General features: G+C 46.3%; 1 protein-coding gene across 3 annotated transcripts in view; it reads right to left on the bottom strand.

The window, feature by feature from the left end:
• Positions 1-7,112, bottom strand: part of LOC147998832 (disks large homolog 5-like) — a 98,154-nt gene extending 91,042 nt beyond the window's left edge. The window contains exons 1-3 of one of the 3 annotated variants that reach the window (XM_087595514.1): positions 6,908-7,099; positions 6,337-6,404; positions 5,616-5,682 (exon numbers count right to left, since the gene is read on the bottom strand). The gene's annotated coding sequence lies outside the window, so the exon portion shown is untranslated. Of the gene's footprint in view, positions 1-5,615; positions 5,683-6,336; positions 6,405-6,907 lie in introns of all 3 variants that reach the window. The other 2 variants (XM_087595515.1, XM_087595517.1) reach the window with 2 other exon arrangements.
• Between the last annotated feature and the right edge of the window lie 19,164 nt (positions 7,113-26,276).

Below are 26,276 nucleotides of genomic sequence, written 5' to 3'. Positions count from 1 at the left end.
GATGGCTCACAACCATCTCTAATGAGATCTGATGCCCTCTTCTGGTGTGTCTAAAGACAGTCACGGTGTACTTGTATATAATAAATAAATAAATAAATAAATAAATAAATAAATAAATAAATCTTAAAAAAAAAGAGTATTTCTTCCAGGTGATGGATTTCCAATTTATGGAATTGAACTAACTTACTCATGGTGGAAGTGACACAGAGAGTTAAAGTACAGAAGGAATAATCCAGAATGTCCACCAACAGTTGCTGTCACACCAGGACTTTTAAAAGCTCAGCTGCTAGAGAAGCAATGTAGTCTTTGGTTATTCTCAAGCTTAGGTCTTCTAGTCATTATAAGCTGACCATGACACAAAAAGAGTCATCTATATCAAAATAGAGAATAGTAACTAGATTCACACCACACTATCACATCACTACTGTATTTGAGGTTCTCAGTTAATATCTAAGAACCTGGAAGAGGCCTGGGTCTTGCTACACATACTCATAATTTATGTCCCCATTGTCAACTGAGATTCTTCATGCAGCCTGGGGTCAAGGAGGTCATCCCACAAAGCACAAAACACCCATCTCAGATAAACATGTATGGTTTATTGAATCCAAAACATCCATGAATTTCAGGACACAATTAAATGTTGAAACCTAAGGATAATAGATAGAGAAGAGAATTAAGATTTCTAGTTCATAGATCCAGTAAACACCTTCAACAAATCATAGCAGCAAACTTCCATAAGGTAAAGAAAGAAAAGGCCATAAAGGTACAACAAGCCTACAGAACATCAAACTAATTGTACCAGAAAAATTCCTCCATTCACATAATAATTAAAACGCTAAATGCACAGATCAAGAAAGAACATTAAAAGGGGTAAGGTATAAATATCTAGTAACAAATAAATTCAGACGTATCTGAATTACACCAGACTTCTCAACAGAGATTCTAAAAGTCAGAAAATCTTGGGCAGATGTAATGCAGACACAGGCTCCTATATCCAGCATAATCCTCAATCACCATAAAAGGAGGAACCAGGATATTTCATGACAAAACCAAATTTAAACAATTCTTTTCTGTAAGAAAGCACAACTGAGGCTAATAGGAGGAAAACTCCAAGACAATGAACTAAACTATACCCAAGAAAAACCAAGAAATTAATCTTCTCTCAATAATTTAAAAAAAGAGAAGCACACAAACATAATTTCACCTATAACCAGAAAAAGAAGAGAAAGCAGCAATCATTGGCTTTAATATCTGACCAGATCCTCTTTCCCTAATCCCCAAGCTCCCAGGGGCCAAACTGCCAGCCAATGTGTATGCAAGGATGCTCTATAGTTCAAGGTGAGGCCTGTTGCCCACCAAAGGCAGATCCTAGAGGTGTGAGGTGGGAATGGATATGTGTGGGTGGGGGAGCACTGTCACATAGGCAAAGCTGAGCAGAAATGGGATGTAAATTTGAAGAGGGGAGTCTGGAAAGCAGGACAACAGTTGAAATGTAAATAAATAAAATAACCGATTAATAATAATAGCCAAAAATAAAATAACAAGTAAAAAGGTAAATGAAAATTAAACCAAACCAACCAAACAAACAAACAAAAATCCCTGTAGTGTATTGGTCTAATTCTGCTTGTATTTTAATGCTAATTTGTGGAACTCAGGACTGGTTAACCCCAAATAACTGACCCTGATCCAGTTAACTGTGATTATAAAGAAGCCAACAGCCAACAGCTACACAGCAGAGAGATGGGGGAGGTGAGCTTTGAGGGCTTTGCTAGAGAAGATCATGAGGAGGGAAGAAGGAAGAAGAAGCTGCCATAGAATAAAGGAAGAACGTGTGATGGAGAGGAGAGAGGAAGAGGACAGCAGCCATGGTTAAGGGAGAGGAGATCCTGGTCCTGAGGGCTGTCCAAGTGGAACAAAGAGCAGCCAAGATGCTACACAGCCTGTAAGAGTTAGCGTTATTGTTTGGAAAGTAGATCTGATACCATGGAGGGCAGGCAGCTGCCCAGCTACTGTGCTGACTAATGCACACTAAAATAAATTTAACACAATATGTATAACCAGTAAGACAGCTCTCTAGAGGATCCTAAAAGGAATACTTTAGTTTGAAGGGAAGGACAAAATACCAGAGAACACTAAACTCAATATCTAGGGTGGTGGGGCATGAATTCTGCCATGGTCTGAACTCAGAAAGGTGGGGTGGGAGAAACATATCTGGTTAAATAGTCCACCCACATTGTGTCAATGTGATTTAATCTAAGGACAAAGAAGTGGAGCATCTCTCACGGCTTTCTTCTAACCCCTTGAAAGGATCACTGGGGTGTGGCCTCAGTACTTCATACTTCTTGCTAGGTCAGGGAAACTCAGGGAAGCTTGAGATTGTCATAGCACAGCATTAGGCTAGATATACTGAGTAGATGATACTAAGTTGTTCAGATGGTGATATCCATTTGCATGTGTTCTTAATGTGGACCTAAGGAAAGAGAGATCAAGGTCCTTAGAATAGAAGGAACATTCCCAGTCCTTTTCTACCATTCCAGACTGAAAGGCTGGTAGGGAGAAAGTGGTAAATAATAAAGAATTAATAGATGATGCTTTGAATGAAGGGTTGGTTTTTGTGCTGGTTTTAGACAGGGTCTCACGTATCCATGTTGCCCTCACCCTGGCTGGCCCGGTTCACTTTGAAGTCAGTGCTTCCATTTCCAATAGACAGTCTTACAAGAGGGGCCTCCGAGGTCTCTGAGGACAGCATTAGCCTTTGACAGTTGAGGTGTGTAACCCACAACTATAGTTTTAGCCACTTTGTTCCATGTCTACCAGCTATTTCAGATTGTTGCTGTTCTATGCCTGACAATCAAGGACACATAAAAATAACCTGATAGAGAGCAAGGACATGGTGATCACATCCTTGCCTCTGCTGTATGTTCTGGATGAGGTTTGTTAAAATTCCAATATTGCAAAAAGCTTTATATAGGGCCCATCACATTAAGGGTCACTATGCACTGTTTCATCTAAAATGGCCTAATCAGAACTGACCGCCAGACAACACTTCCTGCGAAGTTCCTATGAGAAGCTTAAGTTTTTTGTGTTTTTTCTTCTTCCTTCCTTCCTTTCTTTCTTTCCTTCTTTCTTTCTTTCTTTCTTTCTTTCTTTCTTTCTTTCTTTCTTTCTTTCTTTGCTTTATAGGTTTAGAGGAATGTATTTTGGGCCACGGATCTGCCCCTAGTATCTTAGCTATGGATGTGATCAATCAGTGTTAGTGTATGCATTCAATAAAATGTCCATTTTTGACTAAGGTAGATGCTTCTGTGTTTTGTGGGGTGACCCATTGTCAATGTGTAGTGAGTTGGGGCCCTGGGTATGGTCGCATACCCCCAGGACACAGGGGGTGCAGAGCAAAGGCAGAAGAAACTGCACGCAGTTGCAAGCTTTATTAATCCTTATTAAGCTAAGAATATGCATTACTACAATTTTCATTGTGTCAAGATACCATAAGATTATTATTCCCAGGATACCAGGAACAATGAGGGAAGATTAAACAAAGAAAGACGAATAAACGAAAGCTTCTCCTAAAGATATTCATATAACAAATAACCTCTCTTATTATAATCAAAATATACTCACCATTACCAAGAGAGCGTTAGAACCACTTCCACAAAACGGGACACAGCAGAACATAATTTAAGGCCAAGTGAGAAAAACATTTTCTTTTCCAGGGCGGCATTCCAGACCCTACTTGAATCTGGCACCAGGCCTTTCTTGACCCTGCCTGGGAGCTGCATCTCTATGTCTTAACAATTCCTTCTTTTTTCTTTTGTTTTAAAGTAACACTTTACATAACATAGCTAAAGGTCCTTGTAGGGGTTTAGTCATGTAAAAATAAAGCAACATAATACATAATGTACATAAGATTATGGCAAAACTAGCTCCTCCCATGCTATGGAAAATCCTTTGAAGCCAAGCCTTGGGATCTAATCCTGTCAATTGATCAGCCAATAATTTCGCTATTTCCATAGGGGTAGTATCTTCTAGCTGTTTACCAAAAGACATTCGAACATCATATTTCAAGGCATTAATTACTTTTGAAGCACTTTCATTACCCTCTAAATAGGCTTGAATTAACTTCCAATCATGTTCTGTGTCATTATCCATATATTTACTAACACAAAATTGGTAGGATTTCATCATGATAAGCAATATAAACCCGATAACTGGCATTGGCTGCAGCAGAAGAAACCATGAGTAAAACACACATTGCTGAGAATAAGTGCTCAGCAGTAAAGGACTTTCCTGAAGGAGACAAAATTATTCCTTTCAGTGCTTAATCGCTTCACCTGACCCCACATAGGTAATAGGGTTGTCACTGCACGGATCCTTATCCATTGTTGTTTGTGGACACTAAGAGAAGCCAGGGCCTCAGTAATGGAGGACACCTCCTCATCTCCTGAGAACATCCATCAGGAGAAAATGTAGCTGGTTTAACTGGATTCCTTTGAGGGTAGGGAGCAGTTCTTATTATTCTGTGCTTGGATCCATCTCCCGGGTAACCAGAATAGTCTCCCATCCTGTAATGAGACAAAACCCTCTCCCCTACATACAATGATGTCCCTTCCTGTCATTCAGCATCCCGGGCAATTTTTATCCATACTGTCTGTTCCATGCCTTCTGGGGGGAAGTTCAACAAAGTGTCTATCTGCTCTTGATATAACTTCACCTTGTGGTAAATTAAGAAAATTAATAACGTATAATGCTTGTGCCATATAGCTCTGGGACTGCTCTGCAAACTCCATTCAGGTTGCATAAGGCCATCTCTTTTCCCCCGTTTTAATTTTATAATTTGTCATTTCAGGGTATGGTGAATTCTTTCAACAAAAGCTTGTCCTTGTGTATTGTGTTCTGTACCAGTAATATGTACAATATGATATCATTGACAAAATTGTTTATATTGATAAGAAATATATGTTGGTCCATTATCAATTTTAATTTTAGAAGGCAGTCCCATAACAGCAGAAGTTTCCAATAGATGCTGTATAACATGAGCAGTGCGTACTCCTGGCAATGGTGTAGCCCACACAAATTTTGAAAAATTATCTATGATTACATCTATATGTGAAAGGCGACCAAACTCAGAAATATGGGTTTTATCGATCTGACACGATGTATTAAGTTGCATCCTTCTGGGATTAATTTGAGATGGAACACATTTTATACGTGAAGACTGACACATAGGACAATTAGCAATAATTTGTTTGGCTTGAGAATAGGGAAGCTTATATTTAATATGTAAATATCCTGTATTGGCATGATTATGACTGTGTTCTTCTGGGGTAGCAAATGCCACTAATTGATCTACCATATGATTGCCAAGTGTTAAAGATTCTGGAAATTTTGAATGTGATCTAGTATGTGTAATGAATATTCTAGAGTTTCATAATAACAATAGTCCTTTAATATGTGAGAATAACATTTAATATAGGCTTAGATGTAGAAACAACAGCAGTCGCAATATTCTGTACTACTCCTACAACATAAGCGGACTCAGCTATAATATTTTTACGGCATGAGTAAAATCCTGGAATACATTAATTACCGCTAATAATTCATTTTGTTGTACTGACCCAAAAGAAGATTCTTGTCCCCAAAATTAATCTTTGGTCCAATAAGCCATCTTGGTGTTAGAGCCATCTGTAAACACAGTAAAGGCTGATGGTAATGGATCAACAGAAATTAGTGTATTTATCAATTTTTTTTTGTTTTTTAAAGCAATCCCACAATTTACTATGGGGAGGATGAAATTCAATATTTCCAGTGTAAGAAATCATGGCTAATTGAAAAACCTCAGACATCTGCATTAAATATTCCACTTTATCTTTGCTTAATGGGAAAACAATAGCAGCACAATCATATCCCCACAGAGTAACAGGTCTGTGTATGCCTTGCTGAATAATTAAAGAAATTTGTTCCTCATAATTTGTTAATGTTTGGTTAAAGTTTTATTTAATATATATCCATTCTAAAGGCAACTCATCCTGAGCGAAAGTGCCTGTAGGATATTCAAGAGTATTTAAACATATAATTTAATAACTCTATCTGGATCAATATGTGCCAACTATCCATCTTTCCATTTTCAGAAAAGATACCCTTGCATGCCTTCATATAAGCATTAATATCCCCAGCCTCCTTTATAAGTAATAACGCTCTCCTGTACTCTTCATTAGCATTTTCAAAAGCAAGCATTTGCAGCAGTTGTCCTCCAGCTTCCTCTCCTACCACTGTTCTTTCCAATATTAATTTTAATATACATAAAAACTTAATATATGGTTCATAGAAAGCTACTACCTTTTTCAACCAACCAGTATCATCCTTTATAATAAGTCGGTTGGGCCACACCTTGAATCGATGCTGGCCTAATTATAGGAAAAGAAAAAGCAGGTGAATTCGTCATTATCATCGTGTGAATCTAATGGTCAACATGCCATCCTCGGGAAAAGACTTAGAAAAACCTGCTTCAGGCAGTGGTGCAGAGGGCAAAACTTTTACTTTCGTTTTGTCTTAATGAAGCTGTAGCTTCTTGTTCTGTATCGTTATTACCCTGTCTGCATCCATGGCCTTGAACACAGTAAAAATTACAGCCCAAAGAGACCAGAAATTGGAATCTTTTTGCCCTGCCTGACAGCCTTTTTCTCCTTAACTTTCACTTTGACCCAGATATCAGAATCCCTGGAACCCTCATAAGGGAACCAAGGAGTGTACTCTTGCTGTCTCTAAACACTTTTCTAAACCAGACTGATAGACATGAATTCCCTGCACTCTTAAAGATGCTTAAGCATAGCCAGATGAAGAGAAGATTTATCTTGTCCCATTTCCTTGTAATAAAATGTACTTACCTTATCTGACTGTCCAGACTTACCTTCAGGGACCCTGTTCCAGTGCCATAGGTCGACGTCTAGGGTGTTGGGAGCCCTGCGTCCGGTCGCATTCCTTTCTGTGTTTCCTGATGCTCAGTGGCCATGCCACTCCAGCATGCTTTGAAATGAACCAGTCCGCAACCACCACCACCACCACCACCACCACCACCACCAGCACCACCACCACCACCACCACCACCACCACCACCAGCACCACCACCACCACCACCACCAGCACCACCACTAATTTGGTTTTGTAAATAAAGTTTTATTGACATCGCTATACTCAGCATTTACATCCTGTTCAGTGCTGCTTCTGGCTGCAGCTGCAGGGCTTAGGAACCACAGAGCCCTTTAAGCTCCCAGAGCTGAGAGCATTGACCTTTTGCCTTGTTTGTGAAAGAGGTGACTGACCCCTGTGCTCGAGGTTGCCTTTCCGTGCCCCTTAACCCATAGCATAGGTCTCTGTGCCATCCTCTCCCTTTGCTATGGTGTGCACTTCCTGGTACATTTCCATTAGCTCTTGACATTTCCAGAGCATTGGGTCTTGCAAATTGAATTTGCATGGCACCAGGAATAGACCTGATGGCAGGGTGTGGGACACTCCCTATGGGGACCCTGCCCAGGGGCATAGGCTTACTTTTCCAGTCAACTCCCTGAACAGTGAGCCTTTGTGGGACAAGGTACTTCACGACATGACTTGACCTCTCTGCAGTGCACCCAATCCCTGCTTGGCTCAGATGTCCCCCAGAGAGGTTGTGTGAGTGTCCCCAGTAGAGGCAGCACTCTGTGTGGTGGCATTGACATGGCATCCAGGAAAGTCAAAACCAGAGAGACATGTCGGGCAGTTGGAAGCAGATGTCTGCGTCCATGGAGAGAAGGATGGACTAGACACTCCTACAGGGGGTGAGCTGAGAAGCACTTCCTTGGCTTTTTCACAGCCGTGTAGGCTGCATGCCATGCTGTGTACCCATGCTGTGCTGAAGCCCCAGACTTTGAGTCTCCCACAGCTGCTGTGTCCTGGGGCCATGGTAGGATTAAGCAGACTTCAGCAGGAGAAAGGTGAAAACCCTGGTTGCAGGGTGGGGATGGCACAGTCATAACACTCCTGCACATGAGGCCCCTGACTTAGAGCCGTATAGCAGCTGTGACAAGCCAGCTCTGGTGACACTCATCTGCAATGCCATGCCATGGGGGGTAGAGGCAGTAGGATCAGTTGTTTAATTATCCTTGGCTACACGGCAAGTTCGAGGCCAGCCTGGGCAACATTGTCTATGAAAATAAGACAAAACTAGGTCTTGACTCTGAGCATCACTGCCTGTACCTGGCACGGTTGCCCCACCCCAGGTAAGAAACCCCTCTGTCCAGAGGCCATAACTGCAGGAGACTCCCTGTCCAAGTGTCTATACAGCGCCCTGCTTGACTGTTCTGTGCTGAGGCCCAACCACACTCTCCTCAACTGGAAGGACATGGGAGAGGCTGTTTCTGTGAGGTCCCGGGCCCTGAGACGGCCAAGAATAAACCCTGTCCTTGGGAAAGCCATGGAGACTAGGAAGCCACGGGATCTCTGCAAACACCAGGGCTGGCAGGGGACTCTCATCCTCTACAGCAGCTGCTCTCAATCTGTGGGTTCTACATCAGCGCTCCTGCACACCAGACATTTACACTACAGTTCCTCACAGTAACAAAGTGACACTCATGAAGTAGCTCTCCAATAAGTTTATGTTGGGATGACAACGACATGAGGAACTGAAATAAAGTGTCACAATTTTAGGAACGATAAGAACTGCCATTCTATAGGAACCCAGGCATCTGCACTCGGTATCTGGAAGTGTGATAGACTAGGCTTCACCCTCAGCGATGCCAGCATGTGGGCACCAAGCCCAGGTTCCACCCCAATGCTTCCTGGATATGTGCAGGCCTGGTTCCATCAAGAAGTAATAAAGGAACCCTTGGCAAAAAACACTGGGTACCAAACAGGTCAGGAAAAGACATCCCCTCTTCTGCAACTCCTCTCAGGACGGCTAGTCTTCCCAGGAGGCCCTGGCTATAACCAAACCTTGTCTCCCAGTGCTTGCCCATTGGTGTCTTGGCCATATTCAGATTTGAAGACTTTGAACAGAATAGCTTCCAGCAGATTTGCATCAATGAATCCAACAAGCAGTTGCAGTCGTACTTCACCCAGCACATCTTCAAGCTGGAGCAGGTGAGAGTGGACACCTATTCCCCAGCCCAGCCCAGCCATAACCCTGAATGTCAGCTGTGTCCCTCAGTATCAGCGGGATGGGGCCAGGGCACCCTAAGTTCCCCAGGACCTAAAGCTATGTCCTTGAACTCAGTGCCATGCTCAGCCCTTCCCGCCTCTTTCAACCCTTCTGGAAGCTCAACTGCTCCTGCAGCAAGGCAGCAGTGTGCACATTCTGTCACGTCATTTGTGTGTGTCTACAGGAGGTCAGAGCCTGTCCCCTCTGTTCCATTATTTTGCTTTATTTGCCTTTCTGAGGAGGCAGCACCCACAGGTATGGGAGGCAGCCACATGCATATTCTGCAGCCATGTCTGATTCCTCTGAGGCTCAGTCCCACTTACACACCTACCCTCCAACCTCCCCACCCCGTGTCACCCCTGGGGCTCTGTAAACCTTCCTGCTTTCTGTCTTTATATAATTGGTGACACTGCTGCCCTCAGTGGTGTCATACAGTATTAGTTTGTTTTTGCACTGCCTAGAGGTCTGACTTAGGAGAATGGCTACCATTCTCATTCCTGTTCAAGGGTCAAAATCTGAATCCTATGTAAGGCTGAATAATATTCCAGCACATGGCTGGGCCATGTTGAATTCACACAGTCACCTATGGATTTTATGTTTTGGCTTGTAAACACACACGTATAAGACTCAAGTGACACCCAAGTGGAGAATTGCTGGAGTCCTCCATGGCTTTCTGAACCGTCTGAGAGACCATCCTGTCCACAGTGTATAGGGCACCATCTACTCATAGCTCACACAGCATGAGGAGATTAGTGAGGGTTAACCTGGCTTCTCTGTCTCCTACTTTCTGCCACACTAGCCCTAGCATCTTTCTGTATTGCAGTGAATGTTTAGAACCCAGGAGGATGGCAGCTTCCTTGCTCAAATATAGCAAGTTCCTCCTTGCCTGCTTTGAGACTGAGTCTCATGCAGCCCAGGCTGGCTTTGAACTCACCATTAGTTAAGATGGCCATGAACTCCTGGTTCTTGGGCGTCAGACGTCTCTGAGTGCTGGGTGACAGGTATGCACCACTCTTAAGTCCTGCCACTGGGACAAGAGTGAGCAGAGCCAGCTCTGAAGCACACACTTTGCTGGTGTCAGTGATGACTGACTTATGATCCTGTCTTCCTTGCCCATGGACCTTCTCCTTGGTGCATGCCATCCTTCCTCCCTGTGACTCATGGGGACACCAAGCCTGAGGATGTCAGGAAGAAGTTTACTTACTTCACTGGTTTGGAGGCTGTTAGGTTCCTGCGTCAGTAGGTGAGATTCAAGCTAGAAGGTTTGTGGCATGAGAAACTGGAACAGAACTGGAATGGCAGGAACAATCGTCGCCTGGCTCTGAGAAGACCAGGTGGGCAGAAACTCATTGTTGGGCAGGTAGTGAGCTCAAGTCCAGGCTGGGCATTGCTCAGCACATGTGAACAGGTGTGCTTACATGGACATGTGTTTCCCCCACATGGTCACCACTTATCCAGGCACGGTGAATACTCCAAGGAGCTTTTTATGTTTTAACATTGTGTGTGTTTGTGTGTCCATACATACATATACACACATACATTCGTACATATACACGAATACACATACCTGAAAACACATGCATATACATGACCTTACACATTCATGCTCACACACACATATATACACACCTACATGCATACACACACATACACACATATACACACATACACACATACATGCATACACTCATACACATATACATACACACACACACACATACAATACATATACACACATACAAATACACCTATACACACATATAGACAGACATATACACACATATACATATACACGTATACACATACATGCATACACACATTCATATCCACACGTACATACAGACATATACATATATACTCACATACATGTAAGCACATGAGTGGAAGCCAGAGGACAGCTTGTCCCTTGGTTCTCTCCTTTTTACCACGTGGGTCCTGGGGATTGAGTCAAGCTCATCAGACTTGACAGCAAGCCCCTTTAACTGTAGAGCCCTCTTGTTGGCTGCCAGTCACCTCTTTCCACAAATTCTATCCATGGTGGGATGTTTAGAGTTGTTATTCTCATGATTCCTTCAGCAATAGCGCAGACATCATTTACACTGCATTAGGAGTTATAATTCATGTAGATGTCAGGAGAGCTGGAGGCGTGGATCAAGAAGAGAGCCCACTTTCAATGTCATTATGTGGTATTGCCTTAGGCCCTTTTATACACTCCCCTGGCTTTGTCTGAGTATATGTTTGAGGGCTCTCTATGACTGTGCAAAGAAGTAAGAGCTAGGGCTGGGCCACAAAATAGGAAAGTACTTGTTCATCCAAAAACAAAAACAAAAAACAAACAAACAAACAAACAAACAAAAATAGCTTAGGGGTGAAATATTGGTGCTAGTGCTGAACTACACAGCCAGTAGGTATTTTTCTAAGTAAATAACACAATATTAGGGATGACAATATGATCAAATATCCTACAACTTAAGTTTGCAATGTTACCTACATTTTATAAATCAAGTCTGACCACCGTTTTGGTTGTTTCCAATCATGTCTGAGTGCATCATCACGGGAATCCCAAGGAAAATCAGAAATGGGTTCTTGAAGCTGTTGCACAGGGCCAGTATAGACCTGAATACCACAGAGGAAACCTTGATTCTTATCACAAGGGATCATTCACCATCCCTCTTGTCACACAACTTATGACAAGACGTCACCTTTCCTAAACTTAGCCTTTTTCCCACGTGCTGCAGAAGGGAAGATCTGGTGTCAAGGGGTCTGGACTCAAACCACAGGAACACTGAATTCATTTAAATAGGTGTAGTTTATTAATGCAGGGAACCCTGAAATGGTGGCTACTTTAATACAGCCTAAACCGGGTGTGCATGGTTTCTGTAAGGTCACCACTACAGAGAGCGGGAAAAGCTTCAGTAGTCACATGGATGTGATCAATCAGTGTTAGTCATGCCCTTCCAGCATGGTAGACTGCAGGTTGTCTGTCCCCATCACTTTGCTCTCTTGTGCCCAAACAATGCCAAGGTCAGGGCCGTTGAGCCGTGAGGCAGAGGCTCACCACCCTCAGTGCTGCCTACGACCCCTAAGACTGTCTCTTTCGGGTGTGTGCGTGCTGGACACTCATGGATCCTGAGATCTCCGCAGCTGAGGGGAAACAGTACCGGAGCCATTGCAATGTGGGCACACATTTGGTTGTGGAGCTGGGCCACTCTTTGACTTTTGGTGAGTGGAGAGACAACTGTTGGCTGAGCCTTTGGTGAACCGGATGGCCCCTGGCCACGTCAGGAGTCAGCAGTATCAAAGCTGGCCAACCAGTGTTTTATGTTCCATTTTGTCATCGCTGTACAGTGTTCTGATGCCACAGCACATGGCTGGTCTCAATCTCCCCATGTGGCCACAATCCCGAATTGATATGGCCTCCACTTCCCAAGTGCCACTGGGATTTCTGTAGAACCCCTAAGGCAGCAGCAAGCAGGAGCTCCTGACTATTCCCTCCCTGCTCTCTGGATCTGCAAGTCGTTCTGTGTACATATGGCTATGTCCTCATATACTCTTGATGCCATGATACCTTAATAAACACTTGAATCATGCCCTGATGGCATGATGGCAGTTTTCAACTGCTACCTGACACCATCTATAATCGCCTGGGAAATGAGGGACTGTGTGGATCAGACTGGCCTTTGAGCATGACTATGCGTGACTGTCTTCGTTGCTGTGGGAGATGCCAGGCAACCTCTTTTCTGATCCTAGAGTCCCTATACCCAGCCACTTGTCCCCTCTACAGCCAGACCCTACTTCTGCTCCTAGGCACTGTCTTGGACTTCCTTCCCTCAGGTGGCTTCTCTCCTTTGGTTGCTACAGAAACCTGTTATGAGGAAAGGAACAGGGAGTTAAGAGTTCAAAGCCATCTTCCCACTGATGTTCTTTCTCAGAGGTCAGTGGGACACTTAAAGAGTTTTGTGTATACATTTTATTAAGCAAGGGACAATCATGCATCAGACACAGGAAACTAACAGCACATCTACCGGACCTCCTTCAACACCTGGGCATCTCTTCTGGCCTGTGCTTCTGTGTGCTGAAACCTGGGGACCAACTTCCTGTGGTGTTTCCCAGGATGACTATGCACATTACTACACTGGCGTAAATCCTCAAAACTCACAAACAGCAACAGGACCGCCACAGGAACGGTTCTACATCAACAGATACCACAGACCAGCAAGCAGAAGCATGGGAGGGTGGTGCTGTGGTTCACACACTTCTCTTTCATCACTAGGGCAGGTGACCCGCTGAAGAAACAAGGAGGCAGCAGGATGGAAGAGGAGAATTAAAACCCAGTCCTTGCATTAAACACTCAAGCACATTTAGACTAGAAGAGAGAAGTTTGCCAAGAATGAGGGCCACTTTGGACATCCATCATCAATAGCCCTGGCTGTCTAGGCCAGCATCAGATACAGCAGTCTCCAGGCAGCTTTCCGCCAGGCCCTCAAGGGCACTAAGAGCATTAACCATGAAAAATAGAACAAGATCTCTGCCTCTTGCCTGCCTGACAGCCAAGCATGTGTATGCCCTGGCTATGCTCACGCTGGGACCCCTGCTACATATTAAGATATAGAGACCTGATAGTTGATTAGGACCCTGTTCCAAAAGGAAGTCACCGGATATTTCCCTCTGGCATCCATATGTGCATGCATGGTTGTACAAGCTGGTAGAATCTCTCTCTCTCTCTCTCTCTCTCTCTCTCTCTCTCTCTCTCTCTCTCTCTCTCTCTCTCTCACACACACACACACACACACATTCAAGTTTTGAAGCACAGCAGAAGAATCTCTGGGACTCTAAGCCTGACCAGCCTCATCTGTGAGCCACAGCTTCTGTGTGAGTGCTCCTTTGTGTGAGAGGCATAGGGTGACTGAGGAAGGTTGCTGGTGTCCATCCCTGGCCTGCATGTGCATGCATACAGAGACATGGACACATGCACATGCTGAGTTCCCCTCATCCAATCCTGAAATCTGAAAACACTGAATTTCAAATCCAGGCATTCTCCTAACCTACACCTTCCCTCAGGAATTGGAGATGAGGCCTTGCAAGAATCCTCAACCAGTGAGACTGGCCCAGACCTTCTGAGATCCATTCTGCCCCAGGAGAACACAGCAGGTGGTATCAGGACAACACAGAAACTCAAGACTCCAGCCTGCTGCAGGGACCGCCTGCTGGGTTAGGAGAAGACTCAGCATCAGGTTCCTGAACGAAAACATCACCTCTGAACACACGGGGTCGCTGTGGTTATGCCTTCAAGGCATCTTCAGCAGCAGCTTAAATGGACTAGGGATGACTATGGGAATCTGCCTGCAGGGTGATGTGGGAATCCTTTTGCTAAGGCTTGATCGCTAGATGTTGCCACAGAAACCCTTGAACTCTTCTTGGAGTACAGTCCAGGCAGAGGCTGATCACAAAACATTCTGATTATGAACGGAGTTTAACAGATAATCTGGAACCTGAAGGCCACAGGCCCAAAGGTCTGCACTGCAGGGGTGAGGCATCACTGCAGGGATGACCACACAGTGCAGGGGTGAGGTGTCACTGCAGGAATGACCACACACTGCAGGAGTGAGGTGTCACTGCAGGAATGACCACACAGTGCAGGGGTGAGGTGTCACCGCAGGGATGACCACACACTGCAGGGGTGAGGCGTCACTCAGGGGATGACCACCCACTGTAGGGGTGAGGTGTCACTGCAGAGGTGACCACACACTGCAGGGGTGAGGTGTCACTGCGGGGATGACCACACACTGCAGTGGTGAGGTGTCACTGTGGGGATGACCACACTGCAGGGGTGAGGTGTCCCTGCAGGGATGACCAGGAAGCTGACTGAGCTCCTCAGGGCTCTCCCTGTCCTGAATGTGCTTCCCTTCTAGGTGAGCACTGCAGCTTTCAGGGAGCTGGAGGCCTGTGTGGGCAGCAGTAGAAACTGCTAGCCTTGTTATTCACAGCTGAAACTATCACACAGGACATTCCAGAAGTGAACGCCACCAAAGTGGGGCCTTTCACAGCATTCTGGGTAGGATGGCAAAAGCCCCATGACAATTTCGCCTGTGATCCATACCAAATGTCTGCTGTCAGTGCCTGTCTCTTGGGAGCCACTGGATGATTCAGGGGATGGTCCTGAAGAAAAGGCTTGGCAAAATTGAGGTCTCCAAAGCAAGAGGAGCAGTGAAGAGGTGCAGGGGCCGTAGACCATGGAGACTGACATAGGCTGATGCTAGATACCCAGACTCATCCCTGTGTCCAAGCCTGGATGTCACAGAGGCACCTGGTAAAGGCCCCAACAGTGTCCTCCAGGATTCCACTGTCTCCCTACTTGCCCTTCACCTCACCCACTTCCTGTGGTTCTGGGAGTCAAGGACTTCATCACCTTTTTCGTTTTCTTGTCATATTGCAGGTACTGTGACTCGACCACTCTTCCTCCTGCAGGAGACACATCGTGTGTCATAGGATACGACTGCTGCACCAGGAAGACCCATAGCATAACCAGGACCCTGCAGTGAAAAGCAGGACTGGCCCTTCATGCTGAATGACAGGAAAAGCACCCGGCCTTCTCTTTGTTGCAGACTGGATTCCTCAGCCTTCCTGTTATGAACAGGGCACTAGTACCCTTCACAGGATACTTAGTGTTTATAAGACATTTATAGAATTCATCTTGTATATAGGCCATTGGGCTAGGAGCCAGCATCAAGGCATCAAGTAGGAGGAAATACAGAAACATTCTAGGAAGGGAAAGCCAGGGGCCAGTGGAATGGCTCAGTGATTGAGGACCAGAGTTCAGATCCCAGCACATGGATGTTCACAGTCATCTGCAGAATCAGATCTAGGGGGTCCCATGACCTCCCCAGCTCCCAAGCAGCTACATGTGTGCGTCTTAGACACTTCTCACTCACCGTGAAACAACCTAAGCCACAAAACATCCCACACCTTCTTGGATGGGCCCATCCCTGGGGGAGTCTTGTGTGTTCTGGGCTTCAACTCTAGGAAGGCTTGGCCTTGTTTTATAGGATGTCTTATTCCTTATATCAGCAGAGAAAGAAAAAAAAAGATCCAGTCCTGGAACCCTAGAGGACACTGCCATGATGTCACTGCTGTGCTGGCATAGGCTTAGAGATCTCTCCATGATCCATCCGAGTCACCTAGAGCTCAGGGAATGATGGAAAAGTCCATGTGAGTTCGCCCAGAGCTTGCAACCATGAGAAAGCTTGGAAAACACAGGGCACATGTGGTGTTTGATCCTGGGTCAGTTCAACCCTCTTGAGCCTGCAGCTAAGACAAACAGTTACACGGGCCTGAGTGCACAGGCCAGATCTCAGAACCTGTTTGCCAACCATGGAACACTCTGGATCCCTCCTCTCAGCTGGACCTTCTTCCTCTACACCTCATCCACCCAAGCTTCTCAAGAAATGAAGCTACCAAGTTAATACAACAACTAACTGAAGGCAACAAGAGACTTCAGCCGCCCTGTGGCAATGAGGTCAGTCCATAGGTCTCCTGTCCCTGCACCATCAGTACCTGTGAGACCCATGGCCACCTATTCCCTTCCGAGGTGAGAACAATTATACCCACAACCTTGCTTTCAACAAATCCTGCCTTGGCCATTGGTGGGACCCTCATGAGACTCAATCTGATGCAGGCCTCCTCAGACACTTTGGCTTCCTTTCTGGCTGCTGGAGCTTCGGCCCTCTGGCCTGGCCTAATGTAGGATCAGCAACATCCAACTCTGTCGGGCCTCAGCCATCCCACATTGGGGGCCCTGCTTCACTCCTAGGTGCATTCTTTTCCCACATCTCTCCAGTCTCTCCCTCATCCCTAATTCCCCTCTCAGGCCCAGCCCTTCAGTCTCTGATGGAGACTGTCCTGGAGAGACAGGAGCCCCTCCCCGGAGATATTCCCCTACCCCATGCTGCTGGTCTCTGAAAACTCCTCCCTTGGGCTGACTATCTCTACAGGCACAGCCTGCTACTCCCCTGCCCCTGCAACCCATTTCCTAGCTCTGCTTCACACAAACACTCTGAGATCTTTACACTGGCTTCCCATTCTATTTTGCTCCCTCTCTGTCCTCCAGAAGTTCTGCTGCTCTCTCTCACCACAGCAGGACCCACCAAGACACTGCTCCTGACCCCAGCAGCCACCAGCAGCCCAGGTCATGGGGCTACTAACAGCTTTGGCCCAGGACTCAGGGCTCCTTCCTTCTTCAGTATCGAGTCCAGGCTGAGACCATCTGGCCTGCTGCTGGGTCCTTGAAACCCTCAGTCTCACAGCCTCTGGGCACTCTGAGCCCTAGTCCTTATGGCTAACAAGTAGCTGCCCAGTCAAGCAACATGGGCCTCACTGGCTTCCTGGTGTGCCATGATGCTTTCCCTGCATGGCCGGGGATGACTGCATGCTAGGATTATGTCTGGAACTAGACCTGCAGGTAACACCTGATGGGTTGGCCAGGCTGTCCTCCTACTCCTGTTCTCAGGAGATTCTCCTGACTAAGCCTCCCAAGTGTTGGGATGAGAAGTATGTGCCACCATGCCAGCTAGGGGTCTTCAGGTGTGATGAAAGACTGGGATCTGTGGTCCTGGTTACTTCCAACAGTGGGGACACCAGTGTTCTGAGCATTCTGTCATCTAGGACTTATATTCCATGTACTTCACACGAACACTGTGAGACTTCTGCACTGGTTACCTGTTCTCTTTGAAACCTGTCTTCAGGTATCTGACAGTGGGAGTCTCCATGAAGTTTTTGTCACCCTGAGGATGTGGCTATATTAATAAGCTCAGGCAGCATGCAAACACAGCAGAGGTTACAAAGATGACTACCAGGCTGGGGCCACTAAGTCATAGAGTGCTCCTTTGGCATGGTGAGGGCCCAAGTTCTCTTGCAACCAACATCTGCTGGGGATGTAGCTCAGTGATTAGGCACTTGCCTAGCATATGTGAGGTCCTGGGCTCCATCCCTAGGACTAAACCCTCATCCCCTACCCTGAACGCACCAGGTCCAGGCATCACTGTCAATCCTGAGAGCTTGAGTTTGATCCTCAGGCCCTCTCTGATACAAAAAGAGAAAAAACTCCCTTGATTTGTGTTTGACCCCCACATGTGTCATGCCCGCCCCACTTCGAGTGTACAATTAAGGAAAGCATGAGTAAGTGGTTGAGAGGCACTCACTGCCCTTGCAGGAGACCCCAGTTTGCTTCTCAGCACAACCTGCATGTGACTCAGCAGGTCTCAGGGTGGAACTGGATATGTGACCCTGTGCTATAGCACTGTCCAGAGTGGGGACTGCAGCTTCTGAAGAGGAATGCAGGCCTGGCCTCCAGACCTCCACCTTCAAGTCCTGTCTGGAGAACCTGATGCCCTGGCCAAAGAGACTCCATCTCTCCAGAGGAGTACTGCACTCAAATGACACCTCAGTGATGAAAACTATCTGTCCCCAAAGGCATGCCACTGAGCAGAGATAGCCTCAGTCATGCACCTCTGCCCATCCCCAGTTCCTCATGTCAATAACTCAACCTTTCATGAAGTAGATGGCAATGCTTGAGGTAGGATGATCAGTAGTTTACTGGCCAGTCTGGGCTCTATGAGATGCTCTCCCTGAAATCAGAGCCAGCAAGAAATTCAGCATGAAAGCTCTTTGTAAAGAAGCTCAATGACCCAGTTCAGAGCCTGGGACCCCGCATGGTAGGATAAAGTGACTCCCATGCTTTTTCTTCTACCTTCAACACTCATGCTTTGGAATGCACACCCCTACAATGAGATCAATACACATGGAATAAAAAATTAAACAGAAACATTAATGAAGACAATACATACAATGTTTTAAAGGATCCCGGGAACCCTCACTTAGCACTTTCCTTTCCTTTGTCTTGGGAACAGCACCTGCACCAGAGACTGGAGACTTCCTGCAAGAGAGAGAGGAGAGATGCACTGTTCATTCAGCTAGAGAGCTGTGCAAAGACCAGAGCCACCCTCCTTTTTCTGACACTGGGAGCTGGGCCCAAGTGTGGGCTGCTCCTACTAGAGGCACCACAAGAAGAGGACCACCTTCCTCAAACCTTCCTGGAAGTCAGAGCACTGGCTATGGACATCCCTCAATCCTCAGAGGACTCTCTTTCAGCGATGGCTCAGAGACTGTTAGGACAGAGAGGGACCAGAGCTTCCCCCCAAAGCAAGATCCCTGTCTCATCTGACAGGTATGAGAGCTTAGGGATGGGACAGAGGATGTGACAAGGTTACATGTAGCACAGGGCTAGGTTAGTAAGGCAATCAAAGAGGAAAGAATCCTGGAACATTCCTCATCTGTTCTTTTTGCTCTGTTCGTAGGGATGAGGGGCAGTGTGGGGTAGAGGACTAGGACACAGCACAGCCTTCTCTGCACATGGTGAGCTTTCTAGGCTGCCTGATCACTGTGACCAGCAACTTTTCAACTGTGCCATTCTACAACCAGGCTGACACAACTGGTGGACCATGTAGCAATAGGACTTTACTGACTTAGCGACATTTGGAATCACACAATGATCATGTGTCACAGAAGAGTTTTTTTTTTTTTTTAAGAAAAGGATTTTAAAAAACTATTTATTTTGTCCATCTGAGTACGCTGTCCCTGTTTTCAGACACAACAGTAGAGGGTAGTATATGAGAGTAGAAATGGTTAAGAGACACAATGCGTGGTTGCTGGGGATTGAACTCAGATCCTCTGGAAGAGCAGTCAGTGGTCTTAACCACTGAGCCATCCCTCCAGCCCCAGTATATTGTATTTTCAATGTTGTTTGTTTTTATTTCCTTTTTCACGTATGTCTGTATGGCGTTTCTGTGAGTACAGGTGCTCATGTGCCTGTGTAAAGGTCAGGGACAACCTGAGCACAGGTCCTCACCTTCTACCTTTCCTCCATGGCTGTGTATGCTAGGCTAGCCCTTCCCCCTAATCCTAGAGACTGTCCACTTTAGGCTCCTATCTCCCTGTGGGAAGTGCTGGATGACAGACACTACTGCATCCAGGTTTACGTGGCTTCTAGGGACCTAAACTGTTGTTGGGCTTGTTCAGCATGAAAATAAACACCATTTCACAGCCCTGGCTGGGCCAGGCAGCGCACAGGTCTTTGCTGCTCTTGCAGAAGACTTGAGTTCAGTCTCCAGCACCCGGGTCAGGTGGCTCACAACCACCTGAGACTCCAGGTCCAGGGACTTCCAAGCTCTTCTGGATAAAGTTACATGGCAAAAGCAGGGTTGGGAGCTGGAGGCTTCTGGTGTTGGCTTCTCCCTGCAGTAGGGGGCAAATCATGGGCATGTGAGGTAACATGGAACCCTGTAATTCTACAAAGTGCAGAAGCTCCTGATGTCCCTCATGGTACCCTAGAGCCTGCTCACCACTCATGGAGGCTTCAGGAACATGGCCTTTTCCTGACCTGTGTGCACTGTGCATCCTCACTCTCTACCCCCTGCTTTTGGGGGTTGGAAGTCTCAGGTGTAGGAGGCGCCTACCATAGGCCTCTTCTCTCAGCATTTCAGCATTTTACCCACTTGACCTTCACCAGGCATCCTCTGCTCTACACAGTTACCTCAGCCTGTGACCCTCATCCTCCAGACTCTTGTGAAGCAAACACCCATGGGTGTGCAGCTCTCATAGTTAGCCAGGCTAAAGGGGAAGGCAGCAAATCCTTCATGAACTCTACAGCTCCTGAGGCCTAGGAAAATGTCTATACCGGGGCTAAACTCATGCTGCCCTGTAAGACTACATTTTTCCTTTAAACAGAAGGATGTGTGGTGGTGGTGGCACAGGCCTTTGATCCTAACACTTGGGAGGCAGAGGCAGACAGATTTCTGAATTCTAGGCCAGCTTCCTCTACAGAGCTAATTCCAGGTCAGCTACACAAAAAACAACACTGTCTCCAAGAATAAAACAAAAAGAGAAAGGAAGAAAGAAAGAAAGAAAGAAAGAAAGAAAGAAAGAGAAGAAAAGGAAAGGAAAGAAAGAAAGAAAGAAAGAAAGAAAGAAAGGAGTGAAAGAAAGAAAGGAAGGAAGGAAGGATTCATATTTTGTATACAATGAGATGCCTGCCTGTCTATACCTGAACCACCATGTTAACTATAACTCTTGTCACATCTGTATTAATTCAAATACTGAAGGCCAAATGGTTAAATCTTAATGACCATACAATTGGGGGGTGGTGCTGAAGAGATGGTTGGTTTAGTGGCTAAGAGCAGAAGACCAAGGTTCAGTTCCCAGTGTCCACATGGTGGCTCCTATTAACCTGTAATTGCAATTCTAGGGAATCACTCTGGACTTCACGGGCACCAGACATACCACATGGTGCACAAGCATTTATTAGGTGAAACACTCAGGCCCATAAAAATAAGTAAATAAAATATATGGTTAACAGACACTGTGATTCAGGAAGTTCTTAGTGACTTTGGTTATCATTTCTCTCTCCCAGAGACCTGTCTTCCTCATGCTCAGCCTCCCTGGCTTCTAGGACATTTCCTAGCTCTGTGGAGCATGAAGTACTCAACACCATAAGCCAAGCGTTGCAAAGCCATCTGCACCTTCACTGCTACACCTTCTCCATGGCTGTGTCTAAAGGGAGACACTTGGAATCTCACAGATGCAAGGCCAAACCTGTTGGGCTATGTGAGCCCAGCCACCCAATAGTCAGATCTATTCCTGTCCTTGGCTATGGCATGAGGCTCTTAAGACAAATTAATCTGAAGGATCTCAACAGCTATGCTGTTAGACCTCTCATTGCTCTGCCCAACCTACAAGCTCCTTTACTGGCTCAAATTCACACCTGAACTCCTCTCCTGCCTCAGCCACCATCAGCTCTTCTACTCCTCTCCAGCTGTGCTCTGAATAATCCACACTAAGGTGGACGTTAACCTCTTGTGGACCTCCAGACATATGCTTGTGATTACTCTTCATTGGCTGTTTTGTATAGGTAGGCAGGTTCTTCTAGTCTCATGCAGAACACTGCTCACACATTTTGGATCTTACAACACCCTCTTGATTGAGAATCCTGACTAATGACTGACTGAGCCTTCCATGCCTGAAGTCACCCTCTGTCTCCCAGTCCAAGATGAGAATCCCCACCCTAACCCCATGGTGTCCAGTTTCATCTCAGAAGCTAGACTCTGCACTGCCCATTACCTTTTGGTTCTCTGCCTCTAATTCTGTTAAATAGTTCCTCTCTTCTTTAAAACAAATTCATTTTGTTGTTTATTTTTTGAGACAGGGTTTCTCTGTTTGGCCCTGGCTATTCTGACATGCTCTCTGTAGATCAGACTTGTCAGGAAGCCAGATATCTGCCTGCCTCGGCCTCTTAAGCACTGGGATTACTGGATTGTGCCAGCATGTTTAATTAAAAATTAATTAGTGGCAGTGCATGTTGGCACATGCCTTTAATTCCATCCCTTGGGAGGTAGAGGCATTGTGATTTCCAGGACAGCCAGGGCTATAAATTAACACCTTGTCTCAAAGAAAACAAGCCAAAAGTGAAACAAAAGTATTGCAATATTGTCTTAGGTATGTAACTGTGTCTGTTCTTGAACTCTGAATCCTCCCACTTTCACTCAGGTGCTAATCAGCAGGCTTCTGTCTTGACTTTCACTGAGCACTCAGGGCTGCCAGGACTGTTACCTCTCCCAGTGTAACTCCTGACTCTCTCATCAGCATCATCACAAAACTCCTGCTAAGAATTAAGGAAACCTGAATTCTAAGGAACAGTCGGAGCTCCAGTATTTCCAAAGCTCACTCTAATACAGATGGATCCTATGCTGCAGTAAAATGGTCACAGCTGGAGGTCTTAATTCCAGGACTTGGGACAGAGGGGTTGGAGGATCTTGAACTCAAGGTTATTTTTATGTTACATTGTTGCTCAAAGCGAGTTGGGCTGCTACAAGATACCCTGTCTCAAAACTATACCAAACACACCTAAAATGAAACAGAGGAGTTTGAGTGGGCACAGATGGGAAAGCTCGGCACTTTATGGCTAAGCCACCTGCTGCCAGCACCAAAGTCCATGCACAGCCCCAATTCTGAGCTGTGTCTGGGACCCCACTTAGGAGCACGCACCAAAGTAGCTCAGATCCAGGGCTTTTGGTCTAAGAGGAATTCAGGCAGTCACACTTTGGATGCCAGTTCTCCAGCTCAACTGCCTGTCAGCCCAGGATCTGGTCTTAGTCATGGCTTGGCATCCCTAAATTCCTCCCAGCTGTGCTCTGAACTCACCCTGTGCCCCGTTCTGATGAATCTGCCATTCTCCATGGGAGTAGCCTCAAGAAGTCCCTCACATCTGAAGCAACACTCTGAGTGCACTAAATACTGCAGGGGAGGGGCGTGGCCAGCAGAGCACCCACCCCTTTCAGCTGTAGAACATTTAGCTCTAGAGTGAGCACTGCTGTGCATTGTGGAACTTAAGCAGTATCCCAGCCTTGGCCTGGGAAGAGCCGTTGACACCCACACTTTCTGGAGTGACATTGTCTCCTGAGGATAGAGTCAGATCAGGAGCAGCAACTGATGTTCACGAGAGACAAACTTTCTTCACCACCTGCCCATGCTGACATCTGGGCTTTTTGGGTGACATGAATGCTGAGCCCCCCAGGTAGATGGGTTTTCAGGGGTCAGTTGGTTATTGTCACCAAAGGTATCCACAAGGATAAGTCATACTGTACTAATTCCCATATTAGATCCCTTCTCACGGGTCACAGAGGCCGTGCTGGGTCCTAAATGTGGACCCAGGTTCCTGCGCACTTTTGAGGAGACTGGTCAGTGCGCAGGCTTCAAGACATTTTGTTTGAATTATTTTGGGGGATTTTATTTTTACTGTTGGGGACAAACCTAGGGCTGCCATGTGCTGGGAAAAGGCTTTGCCACAGCTGTAGATCATCCCTAATCATAAACTCCTAAATTCTCCCAATCCTGGAACTTTCTAGGTCCTTCACATGATGCAACCTTTGGGGGATTCCTCACATAGAATCATGGGGTGGATTGCATCCCAAAGAGAGACAGTGGGAAATGTTCCCCAGTGTCTGCCTGTGGCTGTGGTGATGAGAGTGCTGACCAGTGGATGGCAAGGCCCATGTGAAACCCTTTTGTTTTCTACTTGAGTGGAATCTTCACCATGCCTTTTTTTTTTCTTGAAACACAGGTTGCCCTGGAACTTACAGTCTTCCATCACCCTGACTCAGTTTCCCATGACTGGGATCACTGGCTTAAATTATTATGCCCATCTTTCTTTTTTTGTATTTATAAATCTTCTAAAAGCCAGGAGGATCTAGAATTTAAAAATTTGCGGTCCAAGGCATTTCCAACAGGGGATTCTTGACCTAGGAGTATTCAGTCCAGTTTTTATTGTGTGGGCACTTCATTCCCATAACAGCTTATGCTTGACAAAGAGTTCCAAGGTGTGATGTCACTGGGCATCAGGCGGTGTCCCAAATAGCAGCACCGACTCAGGTTGTAATTTAGGCTGCAGAAACTTACTAGGACCCTGGTAATCCTAGCACCCTGGGGCCTTAGATGTCTTAGTCTGATCTAGCGATGAATCAACTGCTCTTGAGGGTGGATTGGAATTCTAGTCACTGTGAGGCAGGAGCATTAGGACCCTACGGCCACTCTGGGCTCCATAGGAAGATCCTGTTTCAATAGTAAAAGGTGTCACCTGCGACTTCTTACTGTCTTCCCTGAGGCCTTTCTGCTGGAGTTAGAATAGCTGTCTCACCAAGTTGAAGTAGAGGGCAGAATGTTGGTGCCTTCTATAATGAGGACTAATGACAGATAGTCTATGGAAATTCTAGAAAGATCTACAGGTATTTATGTCCTGTGCATGGGAATTGCTGGCTTCCCTGTGTCCTTTGCCTTTAATTTGCAGTCCATGGGGCACCTGGGAATGTCCCAAAACCAGGCTGCACACAGGGCTTGTCCCATGATTCTGACTTACACCAGTGCCTGCCTGATTGTCATAAGTCTCACAGAGCCACTGTATGCTCTCCTGACACCTGCAGAGAGCACTATATGGGACCCTACCATCCCCACACTGCCCATCAGGGTCTACAATGTCCCTATATGGCACTGAGATGGTCTAAGCTCCTTCCCGCCTATATGGTACATCAGAATCTGACCATTCCTAATTTCCTCCTCTCACACCCACACAAGAAGCCCTGTACCCACACTAGCCCCAGCTGGCCTGTTGCCTACTGACATCTCATGGACTCTGTCCCAATCCCCTGCCCTGCCCCGCCCCGCCCCGCCCCGCCCCAATGCCCTGCCCCGCCCCAATGCCCTGCCCTGCCCTGCCCTGCCCCGCCCCAATGCCCTGCCCCAATGCCCTGCCCTGCCCCGCCCCAATGCTCTGCCCCGCCCCAATGCTCTGCCCCAATGCCCTGCTGTGCCCTGCCCCAAACCCCTGCCCTGCCCCAAACCACTGCCCAGTCCTGCCCTGCCCTCCCCCAATCCCCTGCCCTGCCCTGCCCTGCCCTGCCCTCACTCAGCTGACATTGTGGACATCTCTAGACAGTCACTGGACAATGGCTGACACACTTGTCTGAAGACTGGAAATGTTTCTCGATCTTGGAGAGGAAAGAAGGACCCTCCAACTACACTGTCCGCTAAGGAAGTTTATTCAGGTGAGGGATGACAGGGACTGTTTTGTCTCACGTCACACATGTCAGTAGAAAATATCCTAGGTATTGGATGCCGCTGTTAGCATTAACAGAACAAAGCACATAGTGTTGGGAAGATTAAAAAATTATGAGTAGGATTAGAAAACCCCAAGCCTCTTCCAGGTCCTAAGAGGGCAAAAAATACCACCAAACATAGCATTAATGTGATAGTTTGGTTAAATCTAGTTACTAGTTTCTATTGTGATACCTGTTGTCAGTGCCTGCGCCGACAGTGTGTGAATATTGGGTGTAGGTTTGTGGGGTTGAAAGAAAACACGTACACGGGTCACCCCTTTTTAGCCAGTGCCACCAAGGCTTTACTGAGATCTCCTTATATACCAGAGGCAAAAGCTGTGGAAAAACAACAAGGCAGGTGAAAATCCCCAACCAGGAAAATAGGACAAGTCTGTGTGGTGAAAATTCCA

Source organism: Rattus norvegicus, chromosome 19 (genome assembly GCF_021556685.1).
Source record: "Rattus norvegicus strain SHRSP/BbbUtx chromosome 19, alternate assembly SHRSP_T2T, whole genome shotgun sequence".
NCBI classification, from domain to species: domain Eukaryota; kingdom Metazoa; phylum Chordata; class Mammalia; order Rodentia; family Muridae; genus Rattus; species Rattus norvegicus.
Note: the sequence above shows the minus strand (reverse complement) of the source record. Positions and strands in the feature narration are given on the sequence as shown.